This window comes from Trachurus japonicus, chromosome 13, assembly GCF_045865225.1.
Source record: "Trachurus japonicus isolate A0001 chromosome 13, Traja_1.0".
Classification (NCBI taxonomy): Eukaryota; Metazoa; Chordata; class Actinopteri; order Carangiformes; family Carangidae; genus Trachurus; species Trachurus japonicus.
Genome location: NC_140919.1, coordinates 28,494,272 through 28,510,523, shown reverse-complemented (window position 1 = coordinate 28,510,523; position 16,252 = coordinate 28,494,272). Strand labels below are relative to the sequence as shown.

The following is a 16,252-nucleotide window of genomic DNA, read 5'->3' as shown; positions in this document are numbered from 1 at the left end:
TGCCGCCTGGATTCAAGTGATTTTGTTGATTAAGGGTGACTCTGAGGATCTGTCAGACCAGTTTCATCACAGACATTCTACATTTGTGTATTTGTGTCTGAGAATGCTGTCCAGATTGAACCTCCTCATTAAAAGCTTTTTAAAACTACTCAAAAGACACAAAAATGATCGCAATGCGCATGGTTTGTCACTAATAAGTGGCTGCAGAGCCATTAACCTTACTACTTAAATACTTTATATTTTATATGCTTCCATTGTGCGTGTGTATGTGCGTGCATGTGCGTGTACATGATATACCCTGATTACATTTGTACAGTGTACAAACATTAATTGTAATAGTATATAATATAATATAATATAATATAATATAATATAATATAATATAATATAATAATCACTTGCATGTTTAAAATTATCTGGAAAAAAACATCAGACAGTGCAGTGGTGCAAAAGTGCTGGCCAACTAAGTTACATGGAGATGTACAATTTGTTTTATATACTGTATATATTTTAATTATTTTAGTAATGTAGGGTAATGCAAAGCACCTGGAATACACCCACACAAACAATTTAGCATCACCAGTCAACCGAACCCATGTATCAGACTGGAACCTGCTACCACCTGAGGTACTGATAGAAGTTTGTTGCTTGTGTACGACGTCTTCCCAGCTGTATGTTGTTGTTGTAATCAGAAGGAGCCATTGTGCAAGTGTTGCATACGCTCTAAAATGTTGAGTACACCATCTTTTACGCTTAGAGTCAGATATATCAAGAGTGAAATCAACATGAGAATTTGTGTTTCTGCACATTAGCCTCATGTCTAATGTACGCACATTTCTATCACAGGACCCCTGTGAGTCCCTATTGCATTATTCTTTTAAAAGATCCTGTGTCTCACATCTTTGACATCTTTGCATATTTGCAGTAATATTCAGCTGGGACCGGCATAACCTTGGGTGTTGAGGATGCCTTTGTAATTCTGTGTGTGTACAGTCAGGTATTGGTAATGTGGGCAGTGATGATGTTTGAGACTCAGAGAATGACATTTAAATGTTTCTGACCTTTCATATGTGTGGTCTACAGGGCAGAGTTGGTCTCTCCCAAACAGGCCGGTGCAGCACCTCATGTTTGTCCATAGTTGGACATAGATATTTAAGCCTGCAGTGATTAAGTTTTTACGAGCGGGATCCCACACAACACTCACCACCCCTGTAAGATGAGCTTGCCAGGAAACCAACAGTGGAGGTGGACACAGTGACACACAGCTCCCATTTGTTTCCTCAAATGGCTCATTGTCCACCTGTTTTAAACCTAAATCCCTGACTGTCCCACAGATAATCCCTCTGATACTGTCCACCATTAGTCGTATGTTGATTTACATCAACTGTCATGGTGTCAGTGACTGCACCTTCGTCATTCACGGCTCTGAACTTTCCTAACAAAGTTCCCATACTAATAACAGACCAGGTATAGATGTAGCATCAGATGTCTCCCTGGTCGGCATAACAGGACTGCTTCCTCTGAACAGCCAGACTTTGAGTCCAGCCTCCAGCATGTTTATCTGCTTTCAGCATCTCCTGCTTAATTCCAGTAGAGAACCTGGCAACCCAGATAGTGATATCTCAGTTGCTGGAGGCGGTAACCAGTGTGTCTTCATGCACGTCCATGGGGAATTGTCATTTAAGTAATCATGCTCGGAAAAGCTCATCTCATATCTGGGTTAAATATGATCTTGGAGTTTCTTCCTGACACATCCTGGTGTTTTTGTAGATGATACCTGTCATCTCTCTTGGCGCAGTCACAAGTAGAACAACAAGTTCTGCTCCACCATTAAAGCTCTACTGCCTCACTTTTCATGGGAAACTGAGATTAGTTTATCCTATACAGTAGATCATAAAATGGCATGGCAGTGAGCCCCACATGCCAACCGGACAACAAAGTCCTCTTCCAGGACATATCCCTATATCTAATATCTAGCCAGGGGTAACTTGATTATGATGTACATATTGGGACCTGCCCCATAGCATGAACCTCAATGTTTTGTTTATGCAGCCATCCACCCTCTATTCTGTCCTTGTGATGACACATAATGTGTGATGGGTTTTCCATATCATTTTAATTTCCAGTCTATGATTTTGTGGTGTACCACCAGTTGAGAGATATTTGGCCAAAATTCAACACTGAAAAGGGATTTGGAGCTTTGAGTCTTGACTTGGTCTTCTTGACTTGACTAGGTGACTTAGGAAGGAAAGTGAGGGCCATAGTCTTGAGGAAACTACAACAGATATACAGTAGCATACTGTATGAAGCAGGGCTGAAACATAGAGTTGGATATACTGTATCTGCAAAGAGATTTTATTGTCCCCATGGCATTTGGATGTATATTGTTATAGATAAACACATCTGACCAATGGAAAACTGCTTTTGTGCCATTCGGTCAGTAATTCATGACATTTACTTGAATGTCCTTTACTATGTAAGTGTGATGGACAGCAAACAGCTCAGGGAGCAGGTGCTATTACAGAATAACAGCTTCCTGTGATGAATGCAGATAGACACTTAAGTTTGGGTTTTGTGAGAGGTACAGCATGTATGTAGGTGCAAGGAGGGAGTTATCTGTTGTGTAAGTTGTTAAAGTTGTCAGTCAAAAAGTTGAAGATGCTATCTGTGCTGAGTATTGAGCTTTCCGGTAAGTCCCGGTTTGTCCAGCCTCAGAACCTAATGATCAGGTTCCCTGGTGTCCACGAGAGGAAGACAGGTTGGCAGAGTAATGATTGTTAGATTGATCAGGTGTAATTAGCTAAAAGGTACAGGGTGGTTCATTTTTATAATCCAGTAATATAAGTAATGTTCTGATGCTGTCTATCCTTTCAAGAAGTTCAACAGCTCAGGAAGTTTGTCACTGCTGATGTCAATCTGCACATGGAGGTATTTGATATCTTCATTCAAAGAGCTGTGAAACTACTGCATTGCTGCATTAAACTACTCCATGCCCAGCCCTCTGGAGACTTCAGTATCAGTCTCTCTTAAAACTCTCTCTTAAAATATTTTTTTCAGAAAACTTTTTTTTAATTAATCCTTTGTAGGCATATATGTGCCATATATATGTAGGAAATATATTTTTCTAAAAGTGAGGGGAAAAAACTGTATTATTATGCAATATAACAGTATTTCTATAGGGACTATTGTACTGGCCGCTGTCTTTGCACCACTGTAGCCTAATGTCCAACTGAATCACTTTAGACACGAGGGTGATGTCTCATAATGATAATGTCTGTACACTGTGTGAGGGTGTATCCTGCATCATTTGGGTGTTTTGAATTGAATGTGTAGACAAAACCTACCCTATTTGGCTGGTAGGTGAAAAAAATATTCATTATTTTCCATCCCAGAGCTGGAGAAAACTATATATATAACTAAAATTAGGCTGGACAAAGACAAAATACCATCTCAGTCCATTCATCACAGGTAGACATGACATCTAACCATTTTCAGTAAGACAGATAAGCAATACTAAAAAAAATAAGAACAAAGGTAAAAAAAATGTTTAACTCTTTTCAAATATTGTTATATATATTTTTGATATTCAGTAATATAAAGATAAAATATTTACCTTCTAGTGGCACACTCCAGGTTTCATAATCATTACCTGAATCAGAGGAGTTTATGTTTAAAAACCCTCAGTCTGACTCTTCTCATATTACTCGCTTTGAGGACAGGCACTGATTTTGACAATGATGATGACATCACATCTTGTTAAAGAGAAGTCAGTCTCTTTGAGTCCAGCTTGCACGGCGGATGAAAAAGATCAATATTAAATTTAATATTTGATATTTGATATTTCTATATGAGTGAGGCAGGAGAGCCACCATTGAAATCGAATTATTCTAAAATTCATTATAAAACAAAGTAGAAAACACTATGACACAAAAATCAAAGTAATGTGAGTACAGTGTTTGCTTTATTAGAGGCTTGGCATCATAGAAGAGGGAAGATGTAATTTGGCATAGTAATTTACACCGTTAGTGAGATTTCATGATTATTATTTTAGTAAGAAAACAGATTTTCAGCTCAATTAGCTTGTTATAAACGCATAAACCTGTCATAATCTGCCTCACTGTGTCTGACAAACTGAGTCAGGAAGATTATTTCTGCTTCTTGAGTTTTTTCCTCCAAGAAATGTTCTTCTGTCAAAACCTCTTTCCTGTGTGTTTTTGTTTTGAAACATCTTTTTAAAGGTGGAAATATACTAGCAGAGTAGCAGACACTAGCTACCTGGTGTGTTTTCACATCATCTCCTAATCTGAACGTTGGTTCCAAAATTGGGCACTGAAATGTACTGCAGTGTTATGATGAATGGTAATGTGCCTTAGATCAGTTCCCAAAGGTGTAGTAGGTGGAGTGAGAGTCACCGGGAGCTCTCGGGATACAGGGGGTCATTTGCTCAGTGTGCTTTCATAACTTAACAGAGGTTAAATGGTATGTTTGTGTAACAACGTGACTGTAAGGCCTCTAATTGTGTACAGCTATTGGATCATATATTAAGTTGTTAAGAGCAGCCAAAAGATGCTGCTGTTTGCCTTTTGTCTTTTCCAGAGCCCTGTTTATTATGCAGGGAGTGATCAGAGCTTAGATGGTCAGAACAATGAACAGGAGAGCAGAAAAGAAAGTCAAGGAAAACATGAAACCCTTCATTCCAGAGCCACATTACGCTTTGGCCCATGTAATTAGGAAACATGAATTCAAATACTGCTTTAGTTCAGTGTTGAATTTATACAGTGCATGACGGTGCATCACGTTTATAGACTAAATAATACATTTCAGTAGTTTCTATTAACCAAAGTATTATATCCTATACATGTAGGCTATGTGTGTACATTAGCCTACAGTATATTTTTAGACAAATGCTAATCCAAACTGTGACTGGATCTAAATCTGTTAGTTCAATTTTCAAAGTAATAAATCCCCATTTTCACTCCCCTGCTGCCCTATGTATGTGCAAGCAGCTTAAGTCTATACAGATGCTGCAGCTGTGTGAGCCACTGAGGACTTGGGTGATAGCTACCCTGATAAAGTAGCTGCTAGTTACACATACTCCTGGTTGTTGTCGCTCACCCACCACAACCACTAAACATTAAACTTCCACCACAAACAGTAAAAATCAATCAACTAATTAATCATTAAATCAAAAACATTTTGCCAAGGGATGTACCTTTATTCCTGAGTGTAGCTTTCAAACTCATGTGAGCTTGTGCTAGCTGGCCATTTGTCTTTGTCAGCATTAACAGAGCACCTGCTACTGCTTATATCACAGCTCTCCTCGTAGAGGCTGTATATTGATTTCCCTGCCTCCTCCTCTGTTCTTCTCACATTTTTTACATGTTCCCTCGTTCCTCTAAACTCTAAGAATAGATTCCAGTGAATCCCAGAGGAGTTTCAGAGGTTCACAGGAATTCCCCTGGTTGCTCTGTGAAGTCTTGTGGAAGGAGGAATGAAGATAAATGGGATAGGCTTGCTTCCTGTCGAGCAGCAGTGTTTCCAATGCACATGTAGCCTATATTTCTGTGACCATGCTCAGCCTTTGTGCTGTATTTTCCAGTTTTCCGAAAGGAACCTAAAACTGTGGCCTTGTTTCAGATTAATGTAGGCATTCACATCGGCACTTTGAATAAATAGGCCAGCACCAACTGTGTGAGTCCTCTATCAGGTTTAGAGCACTTCTGAACTAAAGCAGTCTGCAATGAGCAAAAACAATATAGATCAAATTATGATTTAAAAATATCAAGCCTACTCTAACAGTGTGCAGGCAACTAACTTCATACAACATAGTGCATGTTCACAGTGTAGAAAAACACTGCAGCATTGTAATTTCACAAAGAAGGCAAGCATGAAGGGAGAAGCTAAACCTAGAGAGCATTAGAGCAAATTATTTATGTTGTGGGACCAAGAGTACTGAATGTCTCTCTGCCCTGCCTCCATGAACGCCCTCTCCAACCCTGGGGGAACCCTGTTTACAGCCAGCATGCAAGGTTTCAGGGGGCACTACAACATTAACAAGTGGAATGTCAGCATCCCAACAGCATCAAACTGTTAACATGTATTACTAATTGTTATAAATTAGTAATGTAATGAGTCCCACAGAGTATTCATACTTATTGAAGGAGCAAGGGGATAGCAGGCCTTTAAAAAAAAAATGTGGTGGCTTTACTCACCAGTGCTCTCCCTGCTTTCCCTCCCAATAGAAGCTGCCTTCGTCAGCTCTTGTTAATATTTCCATGTTTTGCATATTCTGCGTTATAAATTGTTTTCTTGTCTGTATATAACATCTATTGCACGCCTGCCCGTCCTGGGTGAGAGATCCCTCCTTTGTTGAGGTTTCTCCAATTTTTCCCTGTTAAAAGGGTTTTCTTGGGAGTTTTTCCTCAGTCGATGTGAGGGTCTAAGGGCAGAGGATGTTGTTATGATGCTATGTAAAGCCCTTTGAGACATACTGTTTGTAAAAATGGGCTATACAAATAAAATTGCCTTGCTTTAATGACGGCACTGCAAACTTCTACACTAACCACTTTTTCAGAGTATCCAGTCAGTGTCCACTTCATGCTATGGGGCTTTATCATGGAGGGAGAACTGTAACCACCGCTACAGCACTCCAGTTAATGAGCTAAGGCCATGAGGTAACCAATCAATAGATTAAATGGCAATCAGTGCAAGCACTGGAAGGTCAATGTCAGCAACAGTTGCATCACTTAAAAGGCGTAGTTACGGTCGAACCATTCAGGGCTTCAGCCAAGAACATTTTAGATTAGCCCTGAATATCTTTGGTCCTGACAAAGCCACATGTGGATCAGCTTTGTGACTCCGCCCTCAAAGGCCAGGAACACAGTACAGCTTGTGTGCGTTTCTTTTTTGAAACGTCTTTCTATTTCGGCACCCATGTTAAGGTTACATGGCCTGTGTGGCAGAACTGTGTCACGTGATCTAAAGATTCACCATACACACTTGACATAGTAGCCTCCAGCAAAAATTGGCAGAGGAAAGACCTGTTTATGTCACATTGACATCATACCAGTAAAATGACACAAAACTGAAACCTTCCACTATAGTTGTCAAAGTCTATAAAGGCTGAATCTGAATGTGTCGCGACATGTTATTTCTAATCATTGAAAAATGAAAATGAATGAGAAATGACTGTAATTGCTGGTTAAAACAAATGCAACATTGCAGTAACCTTCAGACCTCTGTATATAGAGACAGAGCTGGTGGTGGCAGCAATGCAGCAGAACAAATGCATGCATCTCCACAGCAGTTCAGTGATGATGCGGCAAATCTGGTGTGTTCACAACCTAAGAAATGAAGAACTCTGTATTAAATCTGCCATAAAATTATTCAACACAATCATAATATGAATGGCTATCTAAATGACTATGGTAGAGTCAATGGTAGATTTTCTAAAATCAAGAAAAAAGGAGATCAAACAAAGAATGATAGGATAAAGCAGGACTGACAAACAAGTGCAAGAACAATGAAAAAACACAAAGGCAATTACATATTTGTAGTAAAGAAAGGTTGGGAGACAGACATGAGAAAACATGCCAACAAGTGTTGAACAATAAACACTCAGAGGAAAACTGGAAAATATACTCTGGGTGGAGAAAGGAGGAAAGGGAAACAAAGCCTCCCTTCACAACAGACGGTACATATACAGAAAATGGCACCAATGAGGAGCGAATAGACACCAATTTAGCCATGGTCAAATAAGGATAGAGAAGAAGAGAGGAAGACATCAACTGAGGGACAAAAAGGGTAGAAGAAGTTAAAGGTGGATGGGAGTGTGTTACTGTGTGTTTAACTGTGTGTTAGAATTTTGACTAATGAAACCATATCAGCACTTACGATGAATTGAAAAGATGAGAAACAATCAAAAAGAAACAGTGTGATGTTTTACACAGTGTAATTGTGTGTGTGTGTGTGTGTGTGTGTGTGTGTGTGTGTGTGTGTGTGTGTGTGTGTGTGTGTGTGTGTGTGTGCAATTGTATCTTTTATCTATTACAGATATACATTATATAATGTCCCCAGACAGAATATTTTAGATACAACATTTAAATGTTGTATCTAACATTTTCAATAATTGATCATTTATATCATTTGGGGAGTAACGAATGCCAGTAAGCAATTGAAATGTGTGCCTACGTAACTTATAGGAGCAGTCTAAATGAGTTTGGCTGCAGTGACGCATACACCTACATCTGTCTGGTGAGTGTGCATGTACATATAAAACAGGACAGTGGTCGGTTTTATGAGTGTGTTACACCCCCATGGCTGAATACAGTGAACGAGTGATGTGCATCGCCATCAGCAAGAACATCTGCATTGTTCCAGCAGATCTGTGGATATTTTCCCTGAGGCTGTGATAACCTAATGCACTGACAAACCTCCATCATGAACTCGTCTCTCAACCAAATAATGCTCACCACTCAGTCTTCTTCTATCTGTCACCCCGTCTCTCTCTCCTCTCTCTCTCTCTCTCTCTCTCTCTCTCTCTGTCCCTGCCATCCCTCCTCTCTCCGACAGCTTGCCTTACATCCCGATACGAGGGTGGTGAAGCTTTTGCCAGCATAAACAGCAGATGTTTTGACTCTAAAAGATACACAATCACTTAATCCTTGGCAATTCACGCGCTGAGCAACACAGTATAATTGAATTCACGATGAGGAGGGAGGTTCAGCCTGAAGGGTTTCATTCTAAAGGGGCTTTATTTAAATTTAAGGGGAAAAAACATGAAGAACAAATCTGAAATGTGTGGCTGCAGTAAAAACTGCAGATGGCAATATCTTATACAATTTTATTTTAAATTCAATGTGTTCCTGTCAGGCCATAATCTGGAAATACAATGCTTAATTTCTGTCCTGCAGGCCTTTTTTAAAACTGGACCAAAGAGCGATGAAAAAGACAGTTAACTATTCCTCTCAAATGCTTATAAATCATGGGGACTCTTCAGTAGAGATTCACTTAAAATCTGTCACATAAAAAGAAAGAAAGAAATGCACAGCTTTTTTCTGCCTTTTGTTTTGACAAACACATGACAACATATTGAACACCAGCAAAGTGTTTATGAAGCATTTTGGACGAAAACCCCTCAAGACATAAAGAAAATTTGTGTTCTTTTCGACATGAAGAGCCAAACTCTCCAAGATTAGAGGAAAATTGTTTTTTAAATGTAGTATATTTTATATGAAATTTAGACATTGATTCTCTCAGAGTTTAATAAGATATTGGCTTTTAAACATATACATAGCCTATATATATATCTATATATATAATTTGTAACTGAATGAGATTTTGAATTAAAATGGATATTTTTTGGCAAATAAAAATAATTTGTAGTTATTAGAGAGATCAAATTCACATATTTTAAAATAACTGTATCATTACAAAGGGGGGCATGTTATTCTGACTGCATGGGTCTACAGATTTTTTTATATATATAAATTGCTTGAGGAGAATAACAAAAAAATGTTCCTGCCTTTAATCTGAGACGAGTCTTACAGCAGTTGTCAGTTTCCTTTCACTCAACACATTTCACTGCAGTGAAACCTCCCAGTATTTTAATTGATTCAAACATGAAATACACACGTGTTAATATGTATGTAACAGAAATCATAACAGAGCTGGTTGCACTAATGAGATTAGAGTAACTGTGTGTAGTATTACATTAGAGACAGTAGAAATCTTTAGTCCCACTGCATTTTTGAATCCTAATATTTATTTATTTTAAACTGCTCATCCTCGTCCTTCATCCATAATTCTCCTCTAATTTCTCGCCTGCTTGTCAGCTGAGCTCAACACTGAACAATGATTGTACTTTTTGTATGTGTATGTTCTGCTGTAATAACATTTCTAACTCAAACTCACAGAGATACGTTTATTTGACATTAATCTAATTCCTTAATGTTCCCAGAAGAAGACGATTTGAGATTTACTGAATGTTTATTATGTGTAAAAAAAAAAATAACAAAAACAATATAATATATAAAATATAAGTTCTATAAAATGCATTGCAAAAGCTGTTATTTAAAAAAAAAAAAAAAAAAGCACTGTAGCGTGTACAGTGATTTCTTTATCAATTTTATGGTACATAATATGTTCTGCAATCTTGCAGCTGTTGTTGGTTTTCTTTTGTTTTTGTTCTAGAGCCTATGCTTTAATAAATACATTTTCTACGGTACAAAAGGGAGCCTACGCAGTGCTTGATGTGTCTAACTGGTGTTGCTGTGGGTGGCAACAAAACCAGAGCGCAAAGAAGTCCTGCTTCTCTCTCCTCAACTGTCTTTTTTTTCTATTTTATTTACAAACGACATAAAAATACAGTTTATCTACATATTCTCTCTGCCTCTTATTTTACCACATAAAGCTCTTCCCCTCTCTGCTCTGGTCTCAGATTTCTACAGTGTGTGTCTTCTAATTTTTTCAGTGAAGAACGTGGAGCTTGTTACACTGAAGGTAAGACGCACCTGGACCACAACTTATATCTGCTATAATCAACACTTGTAACAAAGGATTAAATGAATGTGTAATGTGAAAGTGGCTGTTTGCACCCAGAGAGAATAATCACTCAGAACTTCCCTCAGCTCCACCAAACACGATGTGGTCCACTAACTAACTGCTCACATTAACGCATCAGGGTTGTTAAAAACAACAAAAAAGAGATGACATGAGAGCTCAGAACATTAGCCTATCTTACACAGTTGTGAGGCATCATCACATCAACACGGCATGTCTGCAAGACCACAATTTGCCATGAAGACACACACACACAGACTCAAAATATGAAAGCAGTACCAGCTTAAAGCAGAAGTAAGCGGAATATTTGTGATAGTATAAGTCTTAAATAGTTATATCTTCCGACAGCAATCACTTACATAGAGTGTTTGGTCCGAAACACGGGTCTGTCAGTCACTCTGCTCTGCTGTAAGCCGAGGAGAAAACTTTCCTTGTATCCTACAACCTTTATCCAATGAGGAGAGAGAACGGCATGAAGGGCTGTGTGTGCAGCTAAGGGATGCGCGTGAATGTGGTGACGAAGGGACGAGGACCAATAGATCCACGACGAGGGCGGGGGCCGCTAACTCCATCGGCTGACAAGAACGACCGGATCGCTTACTTCTGCTTTAATGCCAGACTATTATTTTTCCTGCACCAAACAGGAGACAGACAGTAAGGACCTGGCTTGTTGTGTAGCATGACGTATAGCTGCTGTTTTCTCAGACTTTGGTGGAGACAACAAAATGACCAGTAAACAACTGCTCCTACCCCCAGACCGTTGAAACCTCACGGAGGTGCATCAACACCTGACATATGGTTCAGATTAAGGAAACAGTTATGGTCTGCTTTGGTATAGGCTCAGAAACTACTTGGTTACATTAGGCTAAACAAAGTGTGCAGTGAAGACCTTTGTTGTCATGGTTACAATGAAACGGTGAAGGTTGTGAAACAGTAAAATGTATAAAGACAATAATGATTATCAGTTTCACTTGGGGTATGAACATAGTATAGTACTGTGTGAGGGTCCTGGACTTTATCGACACATCCATCCACTCTAACCTAATACGTCACCTGACTTCCTCCTCAGCTCCGCTAGAGGTCGCTAAAGGCAACGTCTCTGCTAAAGGTCACCTAGCAATATGACGCAACTATGGGACTGAAAGAATTAGGCCTAAAAGAATTGTGTACTGAACAGTCCGCCATACCGAGCTCTCAGAAAAGTAAATAAAACATATAAAATTGAAATAATTAAAATTGATGGTCATTACATAACTCTGCAGTGTCATTAGATTATTATTATAATTAGGCTACATAATAGCTTCAACATCATGGGATAAACACTGGTTCTGAGTAACAGAGGGGCAGTATACAGTATGTTCTCACCAACCCACCCTTTCAAACAGGCAGTTTTGGGTTTTTTTGTTTTGTTTTTTCGTCTTGGCTGTGAATGTCAAGTGAATCCTCCTGAACTGCAGCACAGGATAAACTCTGATTTAAATGGGAGAAAGAAATCGTGTTGTGCTGCAGCTGAAGCAAAGCGCAACATCCAGAACCGCTGTGTGGGCTGACAAGGACAGATTAGCATAATGAGGATATACTGTAGGCAGCTTCCTAAGGGTAATCTTATAAACATAAAAGTATGAAGTGAGAGAGCAGTGCATGAGACACGCTCAGTGACAGACAGTGATCGCCTGTGCCTCACGGTATTTTTATGGTATAGACCTTTCAGTCTTTCTGTGTAAACAATGTGACACATCTTTCCCCCATTATCCAACCTGTACATAATTTAAAATCATTAATTACCAAAAGGTGAGACTCAGTACAAGGTAATTCAGGACCATTTGTTAGCTCGAAATAATCTCCTTGTAATAACAGCAGAGCTCATTAATTACTGTGGCCTTCAAACAACACATGGGTTCATTGATAATAGAGTGGTAGAATGTATATTCTGCATGGGAATATTTCTCATTTAAATGCTATTCATGGGCTGGGAACAATGAAGGCTCAACCTAATCTGTAAGTTTTAAACATTACACAAGCTGATTCATCTCCACCAAATTAAATCCATGCTAATGATGCAGTGATTTCCTGACAGAAACTGATCCTCATCATTGTTAACATTTAAATATTTAATTATTGCTCATTTAGGAGACAGACTCTTCCACAGCAGAGGCCTGCTGCCACAGATTCATCTCAAGTAGTGAGTGATGGTTAAGGTTTGCACTGTAAAAACTGTATTCACAAGATAAATGGGATCAAAATACCCAGGTAAGCACAGAGAATCTCTCTGAATCAAACACCCCCTTATATCAATGTATTATATAAAATACATTTTTAATTTCGAGCACAATAAAGCTAATGCTACTACAGAAAGCTATTGGCTTGTAGCAAAACACTTTATCATATTATTAGATGTGTAAAATGTATACATCAAAAGTTTTGCCCAAACTGTACAGGATTAAATGGATAATATTCTACATTTGTATTATTATTTTAAAAAAAACCCTGAAACGACTTAAAGCAGAAAACGCATCAGTCCCTCTCTCAGACCTTTCCTCTCTCAGGTCCAAGCCCATTTCTTCCTCACCCTCAGTATGTTTTATTTCCATAAACTGGGAGCAGTATAAACAAAGGATACCCAAACAGGAGTGATACTATTTTCAGCTGTGGGTCATTTGTGAGTATTTCCAAGAGAGTGTTTGTAGGACTGAATCAAAATCGACTACAGTGTGTATGTTTGTGTGTGTGTGTGTGTGTGCGCACGTTGATGGTAATGCAGGAACGTGTCACCCAGGGCAACAGTAGTTCACTGATGTGTTGTTAATACTTCTTGGAAACAATGGAGCTCAGTGGAATAATAAGACATATCAGGCTGTAGATACACACTCCGTATTTATATGAATTTATCAACGGTTGTGGTCTTTTCATGGGATTTGTTTACAAGAAGAAAATATTGAATTAAAAAAACCTTTTCTACAGTTGGTTGCACAGAATGGGCTCCTTGTGTTGGTCATCCTATGAGCACCAGACAGTCTCGTGACATTGCTGGAAAAAACAACAGAGAACTGACTGACACAAACAAAGCACGGAGGTCCTCTCTGCATCTGTGTATGTGGGTTTCTGAAGACTGTCGCTAATCATCATCGCTTATAAAAACAGGTTTTGTAAATGCACATCAGTTGCTGCACCATGTCACTCATCTAAAAGACGACAGCAGTCAACATGGTGTGGTGCTTCCCTCTGAACAGCATATACACATGCAGCTGTATAAAGCCAATTGATCTGACATTATTGCCTATTTTATTTCATATCTGACACTAAGTACAGTAATACTTTGAGAATGTGCACAGAAAACCATTTATTACTGCAGTTGGTGTTCTGTTTTTACATTAACAACCTCTCTTCACCCCCTGGCCCTGCAGATCACACAAACCCACCAGGACACATTTGTCTTTCCACAGTTCATGAGGAGCCAGCAGCGCTCCACACTCACATAACCTGCACTCTGAAAACAAACCGATTCTGCACTGGTCCAAAATGGTTCTAACTCCTCACTTATAGGTTTAAAAAACCATAAAGTTTAATGTAGTGCTATGACGACCTGATGGCTCTGAAGTTCCACTGTGACTCCAAGCTGCTATTTACCGTCTTCATGATGAAAGATTATGTTTTTTACAACCAATTACCCACAACTGTTTGTCAGTTAGTGTAACGTTTAAAAATGTTGCAGATAAAAAAAGAAAAATTGGGGGTATAATAAAGACAACTGATTAGCTCATGTTGCTAATTTACACCATTTCAAAGAATATGTTGTTGCAGGCCCAAAAAACTCCAACAGTTTTCTATTACTAACCCTCCAGCGGTATTATCAAAAATGAACGAAGCAGACTCAACACGCTGAGAGCTTCATACTGTATTCTGCATGATTTTCACTTGTGGTGTGTCATTTTTCTATCATAAAAATATTTAAAAGATTCAATTAGATAAAAGGTTTATTCACACATTCAAATTATTTTATGTGTGTTTATTACAGTATATATATATTTTTTTATATATATATATATATTTTTGGCTTTTATGTCTTTATTTGATAGATCAGTAGAGATGGACAGGAAAGGGGGAGGCAGAGAGAGGGGGAATGACATGCAGGATAGGGCTGCCCGTCGCGGGATTTGAACCGGGGCCGCCTGCGTTGAGGACTATAGCCTCTACATGGGGCGGCTGTCTTAACCACTGCGCCACGCACCGCCCTACAGTATATACATTTTAACCACAGCTTATATAGGCCTAGTATTATTATTATTTTTTGTATTTTAGATGTAAATGAAAACTATGTTCCTAGCCAACATTCGTATTTATTTATTAAAACAATCATTGTTAATATAAATCAGATGCTTGTGCAGTGTTGCTGAAGCCATTTAATTTAGAAGGCTTCCAGTCCATTTCATGAGCTGTTGTTTAGATGTTTTGTCTGTTAAAGCAATGTTAACAATACAAAACCATCCTTATCAATAACCCTGTGAAAAACTTTAGAGTGTATTTCCCCTAATATGCATGACATTATCTCTAAGAAAACCAAGAAGCTATATTTTTTAATTCAAAGGCTTCTTCTGTGCACCAGAGGAACCTCCTGCAGGTATCTCACAGAGTTCTTTTTAATCACAGTGTAGCAGCCTCTCAACACGTTCAGCTCTGCCCAGCGGGGTGGACTCTCCACCTGTCTTTGAGACCCCCAAAACATCACGCAAACCCTGTCGGGAGACATTAGACTTTCTGTGATGTATGGAAGTCAGCCAGAGAACAGATAAACCACAGAGGGCCGTGCTGACTGCCTCAGGCTGCTTCACATCACAGTCGCAGTGGCACAAAAACACACACAAGTAGGTTTGTTTTCTCACACTTAGTCTTTTAATGATTCACAGGTAAAAGAGATGATCATCTGTGTGTCCATCCAACACGGGTGAGTGACACAAAGCTGTTGTCTGTTGCTGCACATTTTAAAGTATGTTTAAAAATCTCAGGCCTCTAACTGGAATTTGATTAACTGATTTTAGGTGATAGAATAAAAAGTCAGAGCAAGCTGACACATCTGTTTCTTCAGAGGGAGACCTCATCAGTCACAGAGGGTGACTTGTTTGATCAGAGATGATGGAGTAGGTGCAGTCGGATGGTTCAGGGGCCCAACCTGATGTTCATGGATGATGCACTGATAAGCAAAGAGTAGATTCTGCATGTTAGAGACAAAAATTTTGTTTTCTTTCTTATTCTAGATACATACTGTATACCTGCCTAAATGTGATCCCACCTCACATGCACATACATGCAGTTTCATGGTGTCAGTGTCATGTAACAGCAGCAACCAAGTCTGACATTCTCTCAAAACTTGTATTGCAGTTTCCCCCCCCTTAAAGCAAAGTACAGTACATTTCCTCTGCAGAGGAAGAAGCTGGGGGAGTTATGACATCAGACCAAAGCACTTCTGGCAATGAACTGTAGCAAAAGTTATAGAGTTTGATCTGATGGAAAAACCTTGGCTGTGTTCTGCCAGCAGAATGAATGAACTCTTCATATGCGTAAACACACAGATCTTAGTTAGAAGTCATAATGTAGGAGGTTGGCAAAAGTACAACAATAAGTCGCTGAGCTGACTGCAACAAAGGTTATTTTCATTGTAAAGTAATGTCCTGTTTATTTGCGGGTAGTAATTCTT

General features: G+C 38.9%; 1 pseudogene; it reads right to left on the bottom strand.

Annotated features, from left to right (window-relative positions):
• Positions 1–931: 931 nt before the first annotated feature.
• On the bottom strand, positions 932–2,970 carry LOC146976183 (uncharacterized; annotated as a pseudogene).
• Positions 2,971–16,252: the final 13,282 nt, after the last annotated feature.